Consider the following 14,315-nt stretch of genomic DNA (forward strand, 5'->3'; position numbering starts at 1 on the left):
AAAAAAACGAGAAAAAAAAGTTACGTCAGTACACGCGTGATGAAAAAAAATCTCACATTCAGTTGCCGCTTCAGGTGGACCTGACAGGCGGACTTGATCGGGTGTATCTGTCAGTTCTAACTGATAGTGAGTGGCTGGCCTAATACATCTCTATCGACGACTTTCTGAAGGGTAGGTACTCACTGAATAAATACGTAGAGAGTTTAGCTTTGTTCCAGTATTTGAGAAATCCGACGATGGCAATCGTATGGGACACAATAATGAGAGCTATGTTTCGCCATTTCAAGTCATCTCGGCGAATCTGATTGACAAACCAGACGTAAGATTTGGCGAAGTTCTCCATGAGAGATGAGTCACCTGCAGCCTGGAACGTCAAGACAGAAGGGGTTAAAATAGTTACAAAATACTTTAAGCCTGGAACGTCAAATACTTTGTTTAAACAGTGTCTGAGACAAGGATTTCATTGCTTCCCCAATGTTCTTCATCTGGATCTCATTTTATAATATTAGACCTTGAGAGTGGTTGGAAGACACATGAACACAATAACGAAAATGTGATCACAACAATACGAGAGCAAAAAATTAGTAAACTAAAATCCTAAAATTAGTAAACCACTTGAATTTCTCAATACTTACTTACTTATCCGTGTCCGAGATTTCTCCTGTATGAACATCAAATTGTTTTCCTCCAGAATTCTGCGACAGTTATGGCTGCTGGTTTAAACAGCCAAAACGTAGGACTGAGAGAAAAGACTGAGTAGGATTGAGAATCCGTTTTGATGGTCAGTAGTTTCAATAAAGTCCCGCTTATTGGGTATAATAGGTAATTCTCATTCTTTCAGTGGCGTAGCGTGGTCTAAAGTCAAGTGTAAGGCGTGTAGGGCACTAATTTCCATCACCATGCACATTACTACATAAGTTATGCACATGCTTCTTCATAAATATTTAAAGTCAATATTTAAGGGTATTTGAGTAAATTTAGAGTGTATGGCCGCCATACACGCCCTACATGGACGCTACGCCACTGCATTCTTTTCTTACTGGTGGTTCAGTGAACTATAGAACTCACTCGGAAAACCCTATGACCCCCCTAAAGGCCCAATCGGGCCCCAAAACCTACTGAGAAAAAGCCACATTTTCGGTGAATTTCATCAAAATCGGACAAGTTGGATTTCCGAGGTAACTACCTGCTGATAACGATTGTATGATTTGCATTTACGCATCCGAGTAGCGATAGTGACCAATATTGCTTTTCTCTTTTTAGTCCGTCCTTCCTTTATTATTACAATAGTAATAAAAAGGTATAAGGGACGAACTATTGTATTCGCTTCGGTGTCGTCTGTCTGTCTGTCTGTCTGTCACTCTGTCTGTTCCCATAGAAGGACTTATCCAAACCTAGTTATTGGTTTGAGTACTTATGTGCCTAATTTGGGAACCTTAGTAGGTAGGTACCTTGGAGACACTTTCCACCAAATGGTTCACTTCAAAACACGTAGGTAAAAACCTCCGATCACAACAACAAATCTTCTGTGATTAGGTAAATATGAAGAGACCTGTTACCAAGTTACATCTCATCTCATTGTTCAACATCAAACCTATCTCCACTGAAAATCAACAAGAGATCCATCTCCCCAAAAATATAGGACTGGCGTAATTGTACATAACTGTTATTGTAGTCACAGAGGTGACTCTTCACCTTATAGAAGAAGACCTTATCAGTCACAAGTCTTAAGGCAAGTGTGTCACTCAAGCTGTATTTTATTATCGGACCTCATTTTGACTCCAGCGAGGAGATGTGAATTTTCAACTTCAACACCGTGGCTGCCAAAGAATTGGTGTTCACCCACAGACCCCCATGTATGAAAACTTGAAAACATTTATCCCTTAATACAGAATACACAAGTGGCCCGAGGCAGCAAGTGTGGTCGCGCTATCACGCCCAAAGAGGAATCTCCTTGGTGGAATCAAAATTAGGTCCAATAATGAAATAGGACCAAACTGTGGCAAGTGTGGCAGTCACAGTCACTTTGTGAACTCTGTGAAGTTATTCCATTTCACGCCGTCTAAGAGATGGTACGGGCGAACTCCTTGAGTCTTTTATTCTAGAAATGTCTCGTTCTTTAATGAAAGAGCTTTGTGGTGAAACCGTATTTCACAACACCGCTGCGGTTACCACAGAACTTGACATGGTTTCATTCATCATCTGGTGAAGTGTGATGGTGTACGCTTTAAGTGCGATGAGTTTTCGGTAACACTGACTCTATGGTACGAAGTTGGTCTCACCTACTCCACTTCGTAAACTTGGAATGTTAATATACCAAATCATGAGGTGAAAATACATTTATGATCAAGCTCTAGTGGGTGCAAAAGTTCAAAGATAATTGACAGATATCTCTTTTAAGGTGATAAGATGGGCGGGTGAAGACAATTTCACAATCGGCTTTTCGCACTCAACTGATGGAAAGTTTGCCCTTTTACGCTTTCGGGAATCCATAGAACAGTGGAGCATTAAACAGATCTCTGGATGCTCCAAATTTTCGGAGTCTTGCCTACAGTGAAAAAGAAAAATGAAACTTGAGACTTGAGGGGATCCCCGTACTTTCGTATTGGAAAAGATTTTAGGATTTGGGCACACCTACATTAGGTATATTGGTGAGGGCAGTGGGTGAATATTTGGAACACATTATGAATGGAGCCAAATTGCAAAAAAAGAAGAAAAAATTTAACTTGGTAGAAATACATATCACGACGTAGGACTGTAGGTATAGATGGGTTGCTAAACGCAACAAAATCCCATGGTCAAATAAATCTATCATCGATTTCACCTTTGCAAAATAGCAAGGTTTATTTTTTCGACAAAAAATATGTTTCTGCTTTATTGTACATTTTTTTTTCTTTTTTTTTTCAAGAGATTTGATAGAGGGAACTGTAACTGCTAGAGCCTTATCGTTCCGAAATCGTAGAGAGAAGGAAGACAGGATAGGAGAAAACCAGCCGTTCCGAAAACGAAACTCATGTCTTCAGGATAAAATCCGCCTCGGGGGAGAATTAAACCCGCGACCTAGGACTTAGAAGGCAGACGCTCTACCCTCCAAGCTAACTAGACTGGCTTTGTACAAATAAATAAGCATTTATAAATTAGAAGGATATAACAACGAGTATTCCACAGAAAATGAAATGATATAATTGCTATATCGAAAAAAAAAAATACCAAAAATTGATAGGTACCTACATATTTGGATATTTGTGTACCTATAATTGCAGAAACGTCTCTGGTTTAAAGTAGGGTAAGCCCACTTGGAAATCGGCACAGAGGTCAAACCTCTGGGAGATACATGAATGTCATAATTACCACAGACATTGCACAGAGGTAACGACGTGAAGAAGACAAAAGAAAGTCACGTTAGTCATGTAGCTCCAAGCTGTGCAAGAATTAGTTGGTCTCGCCAGTGGAGGAGTAGATAACCTAGCAGTGAAGGAACATTTTTTAACCAACGAAAAAATCCAACTAAAACTTCAAAAAATCTGGTGTGAACATCACACGACTTTCCTCATCCTATTGAATGATGCTTATTTGAGTGTTCTTTGAGCGTGTTTTGGCACTAAAATCTGACCATCGAAAATTTGACCCGATTACATTACTTTCCTTTCTATAGGATAAGGAAAGTAAAAATGGAGAAGACGAAACATAAAAGGTGTGTCCAGTGTCCACACATAGTTGATCGACCGTCGATCGATGTGAATCAAAGTCGACTATGTGTGGACACATCTTAGGGTTAAATGTGAACAATTTTAAATTCTGGCTGCTGACTGTCGATTTGGTAGGTTCGGATGTGGGGAAAAAAATAGAAAATTACCTACCTATTTGTGGAAAAAAAGAAGCTAATATATATCACTAATTCAGAAATTGAACAACATAACCTTGATAAAAACTCAACCATTAAAAAAGCCACAATCAGAATATCAGTAATATCAAAAGAAGTCACAAAAAATCTAACCAGGTAGCAGTGACATAGGGCGTATATTACAGCCGATGGCCCTACTCATACCAATATCAATATCAAAAGAAGAAAATATATGAAACTTGAAAAGAGGATTAAAAGACTCCCTTCAAATAATCATGTTTCTAGGAGTCGACACTGAGTCACGAGATCTCCCACATCATCATCACGAGACACCGAAAAAAATAACAACCTTGCATAATACCAACAGAAAAGAAGACATAGATATGTTCAACAGATAGTTCATAATCGAAAAATTAGTGAATTAGTGAAAAAAATAGGGAGAAGATTAAAAAAATAGTGTTGGCTAATGAAAGAGACATATCTATCTCTATCTATGTATATTACCTATGTAGATATAACATACATAGGTAGTATCTAGATATAACATACATATGTTTGTAGATATAACATACATAGTATGTAGATATGACATATATAGCTTTATATGTTATATCTATAAAATTCTACATAGTAAAAACCTATTATGAATTGAGCACATAACTCTTAACTTTGGATGTTCACACACTTGACTCCTTAACCCTGAAGATTTTTTGGTGGTGAAGATTTTTAGTGCCCACATAGACTACAAACATAGGTACATGACGTACAAATACCGACAAAGCTACCTCTTTTGCTGACTTGCTCTAACGTTAGGCAGGTATCACAACTTTATACAAATAGGTACATAAGTAGATACCTACGTCAATTAGCTATTCGTGGATGGAGAGAATAATGGAAGACGGAGGCATGGAGATGTCAACAAAGATAAACTAAGAGAAATAACATCCAGTAACATGGGAGAATTGTCACATCCACTGACAACGTATGTGGATGGAAAGCAGAAAAATAATTGAAAAAGAAATTTATAAATCAATGTTACATTCAGCATCTATGTATTTAGATAAATTGAAAAGTTGCCACATCCACTAAAAAAAAAACATATTATTTTTGTTGCTTCAGAAAAGTATAAAAATTGACAATGTTACAATTGTCTGGCTAGGGGACGTTAAACAGAGAGAAGACTAGCGTCTGGCTGTGGGACTATAAACAGGGAGGAGAACAGCTAACCCTAACCAGCCTAGCAAGCTGGCAGTTCCTCAAAGGGTTCTCTCTGCTTTTAAAGACCAAGCACAAGTCCTCACGATGGTTGACTGCGGTTCAGGACGAGCCAGCCAATTTAACATGGCTAGAGCTAGAGGACCATCACCCCGGTGTATAGCAGATACAAAAAAGACATCTTTTCTTTATTCTGCTATCGCCATTCGGCGAAAGCTAAAGCCGCTACAACAACAACAACAACAACAAACAACAACAACAATGTTACAAAGACAAGTTACGTGTAGTACAAAGAGAGAATTGACACATCCACTAACAACAAACAATTGAATTACCTACCTATTGAGTTTGAATGAACTCAACAACAAACAATTAAAATTGAAAAGTTTGAAAGCAAAGGAGTTTTGTTGAGGACACATTCATTTCCATCGGGGAGCTCCGAGTTTCGTCCCGAGGGTCAAATCCGATTTCCATCATCTGTCCACCAATTCTCTAAGTTTTCAACTAGCCATGGAACATGGAATTAAGGGTTAAGCTACGTATCTTTTTTACAAACAATACTAAACTAACTTATCAAATTGACAAATATCCACTTCACCTACGCATTATTTGATTATTCATTTTGTTTCTAGTCTACAACAGCAGGCCAGCCACTCACTATCAGGTAGATCTGACTGGTACACCTGATCAGGACCGCCTGTCAGGTCTGATAGTGCGGATGCTCATCAGGTAAATCTGACAGGCGAGCCTTTTCAGCAGAACCTGTCAGGTCTACCTAATAGAGTGTGTGTGCTCATCAGGTAGGCCTGAGGGGCGGACCTGATCAGGTGTACCTGTCAGGTCTACCTGATAGTGAGTAGCTGGCCTGAAAATATTCGGTATTTCATTATTCTTCCAATAATATGATGATAAATATCGATAATATTCCTCAAACTCATCGCTGGTCTTGTGAATGGCAGAGAAAAATTCAAACAAAGTCGTGAAACACGAATTATTATACAGTAGCTGGCCTGAAAATATTCGGTATTTCATTATTCTTCCAATAATATGATGATGAATATCGATAATATTCCTCAAACTCATCGCTGGTCTTGTGAATGGCAGAGAAAAATTCAAACAAAGTCGTGAAACACGAATTATTATAACTTGTTTTATAAAAACGCTAATTAGAATACTACCAAAGTCTACCAAGAAATCAATAGAAGTGCGAGCCCCTGATAATGAAAAGAATAGCATTTCACGAGTTTCGCCTGTACACAATCGACCACCTTGAAAAAATCTTCTTTGCATATCCAAAGTGCATTGCTTCACAGCGCACAAAGCCTGGTGCATACTACAGCTACACGTCTGCAGACTTACGGACGATTTGTCTGCAGACTTGTATCTTCCCTGGTCTCATAAGATTTGTCTTTCGACAGATCGTACATGTATAATTGTATATTGTATACGGCAATTTTGACTAGACAGAATTCATGTCTAAAACTTGCAGTAAACATGTGCTGTCGAAAGCCAAGGTTGCAAGATGAATCTGCAGACAAATCATGGCTTGTGCACCGGGCCATCGCATCGCTGATATTGGGATACTGGAACTATGACAGTTTGGGATACTACGAGTATGGCAAGTGTGTCACTCAAGCTGTATTTTATTATCGGACCTAATTTTGACTCCAGCGAGGAGATGTGAATTTTCAACTTCAACACCGTGGCTGCCAAAGAATTGGTGTTCACCCACAGACCCCCTTTTATGCTGTGCTGTGATAAGGATAAATTTCTCGTTAATTTTATTAACCTAGTTTTAAAATCTAATTAAATCAGGTCTTCTTATCCTCAGGCCTTGTTAGTGATAAGGACATTCTGATCGCTAGAATGAGAATCTGTGGTTTCCAGAGGCTGTGAGTGATCATTTCTGTGTGGTTAATAAAATGTCTGATAACAAGGGTAAGTAACAGGTACCAAACTCTCTCTGGTACTGTTTATCCAGCCTTGTACTTTATGTGGACAGTGATACATATATGTCATGATCATGAACTCTCTCTTAACAACAGGAATACAGTTCTGAAACTCTTGGATTATTCAATTGTTCTTGGACAATGGTGTGTTGTGCATGGTCAAAATCTGGCTAGGGAAACTGCTCAACATCAAAATAATAATTTTGCATAGTTACATTGGTGAAAACTCCTTGTGAATTTATTCTGTGTGTATTAGGAAATATTGGGAGACATAGGTACAGTAGTAGAACATAACTGAACATTGGGTAGCTACTTTGAATTCACAGTCTATCTCTCATGACACGCCCTTTGCAAAATTAAAGGGCTTTGAAAGTTTGTCTGAAAACAACTTTTGTCCCAATTAATTTTATATGTTTCAATAGTCTGCTTGGTCTCATTAATTTCAGATGGTCATTCAAAACCGTCCCAAATTGTTGTGCTACAAACACCTAGAAGAACAGAAGGAGATGGAATGGAAAACACAGAACCCTCTACAACCAGTAATACCACTGAGTCATGATCATGAACTCTCTCTTAACAACAGGAATACAATTTTAAAACTATTAGATTGTTCAATTGTTCTTCGACAATGGTGTGTTGTGCATGGTCAAAATCTAGCTAGGGAAACTGCTCAACATCAAAATAATAATTTTGCAAAGTTACATTGGTGAAAACTTCTCGCGAATTTATACTGTGTGTATTAGGAAATATTGGGAGACATATGTAGGTACAGTAGTAGAACATAACTGAACAATAAAATTGGGTAGCTACTTTGAATTCACAGTCTATCTATCATGACACGCCCTTTGCAAAATGAAAGGGCTTCAGAAGTTTGTCTGAAAATCAACTTTTGTCCCAATTAATTTTATATGTTTCAATAGTCTGCTTGGTCTCATTAATTTCAGATGGTCATTCAAAACCGCCCCAAATTGTTGTGCTACAAACACCTAGAAGAACAGAAGGAGATGGAATGGAAAACACAGAACCCTCTACAACCAGTAACACCACTGAATATTGGAATTTTTTTGCAATTTTTTAGTAAAAATCCGACCATTTGAGAAAAGCCTGTGCTGGAAGAAAGTAGATAAAGGCTCAATAGCCCACAATCAGTAGGTACCTACTAGGTATCTATTCAAGCACATTTGAAAGCGATTAAAAAATGTTCCGCGAAATTTCAAAAACTTGAAAACATCTCGAGAGATGATGAATTTGACTTCAGGTACTTACCGGTTTTCTAATGAATAAACAGAACAATAAACGCTTGTCACAGGTGATAAAAAAAAATAACTCAAAATCGGTAACAAAATACCTAACAATAAACTAATACGAGATATGTAGCAACAAAAATAAATAAATAATGCTACAAAGAAAATATGATTTTCACAAAAATTGAAAAAAGACGTCGAACTCTTCAAAGAAAAATAAAACTAGAGGTAGATAATAAAAAGTTAATAAATAAATTAATTAAAATGAAAATCGCGAAAAAAAGGCTGTCTTCGAAAAAAAACTGGTTCACTAATGTGTCTATCACACGTGTACCAGAGAGTATCTTGAAGTCAGCACCTTGCGAGTTCTGATAGCAATATGTCTATCTTCCAAGTCGAAGCTTATGACCTAAACCACCAGGAGATGTCTCAGCCTCTAGAATGTGAACTATCACTTCACAAAGTCACTTAGAATTTCCACATTTGCAAATGAGGTACCATGCCAAGCGGTGAAGAAGGTAAATATTGCACAACTTTCAGACTGTGCATTCTAATTACTGAAGTATGTGTTTTCGCTGTCCATTATCATTACCTATCCTTAGCGTTTTTCTTTTACGAGATAATCGACTCTTAAGTGGAAGGTAGCCACCGAGGTTAATAATACCTGAGGCTTTCTCTATTACCTCTTCTGGGTTTTCAACTTCAAGCAACGAGTGTCCATGACAAAGTAAGTCTAATTAATTTCTCTACTACCTTGGACCAGTTGGGGATCACCTGTTAATCTATTTATGTGACTAAGTTCTCAGACAAATTAGAGTAGAGAGAGAGAGCCTGTTTAATATGTAGGTATGAATGGTGGATGTGTCATTTCCCCTGTGCAAAATTGTGTGTTTTTTTTTTTTTTTTTTTTTTTTTTTTTTTTTTTTTTTTTTTTTTTTTTTTTTTTTAATTTTTTTTTTGTCGAACATTATGAGAGAACTTTAGGCGATCAGCTATCCTTCCGGATTATGAAATTATGAATGTAGGTATAGGTACCCAGAATCATCCCAAAATCGCAAAGCTAAACTGTTCAGTCGTTCACGACGTTCACGTGGCAAATCGGCACCGAATATTTGAAGAAGTAACCGTTGTTTCCGAACGCACTTGGGACGATGTGAACGGTTCTTTGACAAAATTTTCTCTGTGCGCAGACTTTTTTCCTCCGTGTCGCGCGAAAATTTGAATTTTTCCACCTCCACTTGCGTACTTACTGTGCTGTGATAAGGATAATTTCTCGTTAATTTTATTAACCTAGTTTTAAAATCTAATTAAATCAGGTCTTCTTATCCTCAGGCCTTATTAGTGATAAGGACATTCTGATCGCTAGAATGAGAATCTGTGGTTTCCAGAGGCTGTGAGTGATCATTTCTGTGTGGTTAATAAAATGCAGAATGAAGTGATATTGATATCTCCATGGTACATACATTCTGTTGTATGTTTCTGTTCTAAGTCGTTCTGTTTGGTGGAACAGGTCGACTATTCACAAAACCTCTCCACCAAGTTCCATCATTAAATTTTTGTTGGTTTTCAATGAGACTGGGATTTTGATTTCTTTTGATGATATCTTTGTTGATTTGATCATTCCATCTCAGTCGTGGTCTACCTTGCTTTCTGGTTCCTTCTATATTCATTTGGAAGAATTATGTCTTCTGGTGCCAAATGTTAATGATTTATCTAGGCGCACGGCAGTGCGCCAGGCCAAGTTCCGGCCTGAGCACCGCAGTGTGTATATTATAGATATTTACAGTATACACGTATGTAGGTCATGGGTATTTTAATGTTATATTAATATTAGATGTAAGCTTTGTAGTTCAGGCATCTTTTATTCGATTTATCAATGTGATTTCAAACGTTCCAAGTGTTAACGAGTAATATCGCAGTATTTTAAGTTTCTAACATTAAAGTTTACACTTGATATGTTCTTGTTATACTGTGCTCTTTTACTCGTAACTTTATTTTATGTCCTAGAATAAAAACTTGGTATGCATTTATTAGATTTTGATAGTTCATTTTGTATTATTTCTGTGTTCTGCTTGTCTGTGGGTTTAAGTTAATGGGCAAGTTGCTATTAAAAATGATAATTTACCAGGTACGAAAGTTTTACCCTTCCGTCGCCGACAAAAATAGACTCCTCTAAATATGTGCTTTTTGTCAAGATGAGCACCGGTACAGATATCAACCACGCCTAACGTAACTTAACATTAAAGATCCGTCGGAAACTGGTACATTTGACGTGCTATAGCTACAAGATCGGCATTACTCAGTCATAAAGCCAGTATGACAGACATGGTTTACTCAAATATTATTGAAGGAAGTTCCGGTTTAAGTGAAGCGTGTTTTTAAGTTTTCATTAAGTATCTTTTACTTTAACTCTTTTAACTGTCTGAGACTTCGTGTTATCATTACCAACAGTGTCTCTTTTATGAACATGTAGCCCTTTATTCTTGTAACCCTTTCGTCCTTCATTATGTTACTGCTTAGTCGAGAATGATCACCATTTCCTGCATTCTACTATGCATCATCCATGTAACATTTATAGAAGTCCGCTGCACCAAAGTTATAAAACCAGAACCCTTGTCATCTCAAGTACCAGGGAAGAAATTAGAAATCACTGCAAGTATTATTGAAGAAATGAACAAACTTGAAGACAATTTACACCGACTGGAGAAGTACATGCATGATATGGAACGCAACACACATGAGCTGGTAGACAGTGATGACATTGACATTCGTCTACTAAAACGTGACAAACTAGTGGAAAATACGGACTCTGAGTTAGCAGTAAACAGACGGAATGAAGGACTGGTAGAAAAAACGGTGCGTGGACATTCGAAAGTATCTGGAATAACTAATACCAAAGCATTGCCCATGGTAAGAGATGCGAAAATGACATTCCCTGGACCTGTATCAGGAAATAACAAAGGAACATTCCATGATTCCAAAGCAAAAGATATGAAAATAGTACATGATCTTAAAGCAAGAGTTGTCAAAGATGTTGTAACAACAGATGTCAAAGTAGCATGCCATGATCCCATTACAAAATATGCCAAAGTGGCATTTCATGATCCCATAGCAAGAGATTCCAAACTGGCATTCCATGATCCCATTTCAAGAGATAACAAAGTGGCATTCCATGATCCTATAGCAAGAACTGTCAAAGTGGCATTCCATAATCCCATATCAAGAGATGCCGAAGTGACATTCCATGATCCTATTGCAAGAAATGTCAAAGTGGCATTCCATGATCCCATATCAAGAGACACCAAAATGACATTCCATAATCCCACAGCAAGAGGTGCTAAACTGGCATTCCATAATCCTATAGCAAAAGATGCTAAACTGGCATTCCATGATCCAAATGCCAAACTGGCATTTCACGGCCATAGTCACCACAACCACGCCCATCACCATATGAGTAGTAACTACCAGAGACATTCGTACAATAGAAACCAGATCCACTATCGCATACACAAGGCTAGGGGGCTCAGGAATAGCAATGCAATGAATAGAAAAGCCCCCGCCTCAAATCACCACGTGCCTCATTTGAAACTGAAAATACACGAGCCGCATGGCAAAGACAATGCTACCAAGTCCTCGTGATAATTCGGGATTTTTCAATGTTATCGGTAGATATTTTATTTATTAATGGTTAGATGGATAGAGTGAACTTAACAAAGGCGGTCTCTTATCGCCCCAGAATCGAGAAAAACAGGACTAAAATTACTGTGGAGGGTGCCAGCCTAGTTAGCTTAGTTGGTAGTGCGTCTGCCTCGTAAGCGCTAGGCCGCGGGTTCGATTCCCGCCCGGGGCGGATTTTGATCCTGATGGGATAATGTTCGTTCTCGGAACGGCTGGCTCTCTCCTATCCTGTCTTCCTTCTCTCTTCGATTTTGGGACGATAAGACCATAGCTGTTACAGTTCCCTCTGTCAAACCTCTTTAAAAAAACTGTGGAGGGTAAAATTCCATTCCTCAATTGGGATTGAACCCGCGCCTTCCTGTTTACCAAACGAGCGTCTTGACCACTACACCACCGAGGCAGATTCCACCTAAAAAGTTCGGTTTTATCTAAAATTAAAGACCTTACCAAGTTGGGCTATATATCTCGGGATTGAGATCAGTCGAGTTGGAGCTCTACAACCTCAGTTCACAATTGAACTTGTTTTTTTTTTTATATAAAAAAAAGGTTTGACAGAGGGAACTGTAACTGCTATGGTCTTATCGTCCCGAAATCGAAGATAGAAGGAAGACAGGATAGAAGAAAGCCAGCCGTTCCGAGAACGAACCTTATCTGATTAGGATAAAGGTCGCCCAGGACGGGAATCGAACCCGCGACCTAGCGTCAACAAGGTTTGTCTTTACAGTTCCTGCTTTTGAGAGAGAAATAAATCAAAGACAAGGTTTTGTGAGTTAATATTTTTTTGTATACTTTTTTTTTAATATTATAAAATAATACCTAGATTAATATTAGACACTTGAAAAAAATGTTGGCTAGAATAAGTGTTAAATAAATATCGATTAATAAATAAGTAAAAAATATATGCTCTAATTTTTTTCGTATAAGGCAATAATAATGTTAAGACACATAAATAGGACAGGCTAAGGCAGTAATAAATCAAACTGCGAGATTTCTTATTCATCGTGAATAAAAATAAATCCATGCGAAATTCCGAATCTTATAATTCTAATAGACAGAAAACTATAATGCTGAACACATAGTCACTAAAAGCGAAAAAAAAATCGTTTTCCATCTTCAATAAAACGCAACTGAGAAATGGCAAAATTACCTTGAACAATCAATAAATAACTATTCATATACTGGGTTAGTATTAATAATGAAAAAAAATCTAATATTATTGAGTACCAACCTATTTTACGAGTAAAATCTAACTTGCAAACCTCCGAAGCTTGAAAAAGGGATGAAACCATCTCATTGTGTTTTAGGAAGTTGTATTTAGCCCCGGGGTCACAAAGTCAGTTTAAACTGGGTTTAAGTAATCTGATTGGCTAAATTTTTTTATACATCAACCAATCGGATTGCTTAATCCAAGAGTTAAATTAAAACCGAGTTTTAACTCACTTTGTGGCCCCCGATTTTTTAGTCCGTCCTTCCTTTATTATTACTAATAATAAAAGGTATAGTGGACGGACTATTGTATTCGCTTCGGTGTCGTCTGTCGGTCTGTCTGTCCCCATAGAAGGACTTATCCAAACCTGGTCGACCTATATATCAAATTAAAGGTCTTTTTACCAGGAACACGAAAATGGTGGTGCAAATTTTGTCCAGAAAACCATAAAGCCAAAAAACAAAAAAAAAAAAACTGTTTTTTGGGGGATTTTTTATGAAGTGATACTGATGTTGCGTGCAGTGCAGTGATGGGCGCTGCAGGTGCAGTGAGTGGTCTGAATAATTCCCTATCCTTGTATCATCCGCCGTGCTGTGCTCATTGTAGTGATAAGAAGATACAGACCATATGAGAGTGAACCATACTGTATGAAGTGATACTGATGTTGCGTGCAGTGCAGTGATGGGCGCTGCAGGTGCAGTGAGTGGTCTGAATAATTCCCTATCCTTGTATCATCCGCCGTGCTGTGCTCATTGTAGTGATAAGAAGGTACAGACCATATGAGAGTGAGCCATACTGTATGAAGTGATACTGATGTTGCGTGCAGTGCAGTGATGGGCGCTGCAGGTGCAGTGAGTGGTCTGAATAATTCCCTATCCTTGTATCATCCGCCGTGCTGTGCTCATTGTAGTGATAAGAAGATACAGACCATATGAGAGTGAGCCATACTGTATGAGAATGAAGTGATATTGATATCTCCATGGTACATACATATCCTAAGTCGTTCTGTTTGGTGAAACAGGTCGACTATTCACAAAACCTCTCCACCAAGTTCTATCATTAAATTTTTGTTGGTACTCTTATCGCCCACCTGATGAGGGACATACTACGGGAGCATTCCGAACTCCAAGCACAGAGCCGAAAAAATTTCGACCCCGCCAGGAATCGAACCCGGGACC

The 14,315-nt window shown here is 38.1% G+C and overlaps 1 long non-coding RNA gene across 1 annotated transcript; it reads left to right on the forward strand.

Annotated features, from left to right (window-relative positions):
• The first annotated feature begins 6,814 nt into the window (after window positions 1–6,814).
• LOC113465813 lies at window positions 6,815–7,527 on the forward strand. Its single transcript, XR_003390413.1, has 2 exons — window positions 6,815–6,997; window positions 7,455–7,527. It is a non-coding gene; the product is annotated as an uncharacterized LOC113465813 (long non-coding RNA).
• The last annotated feature ends 6,788 nt before the right edge of the window (window positions 7,528–14,315 follow it).

The sequence above is a fragment of the Diaphorina citri genome, unplaced genomic scaffold (genome assembly GCF_000475195.1).
Source record: "Diaphorina citri unplaced genomic scaffold, Diaci psyllid genome assembly version 1.1 scaffold164, whole genome shotgun sequence".
Taxonomy (NCBI): Eukaryota; Metazoa; Arthropoda; class Insecta; order Hemiptera; family Psyllidae; genus Diaphorina; species Diaphorina citri.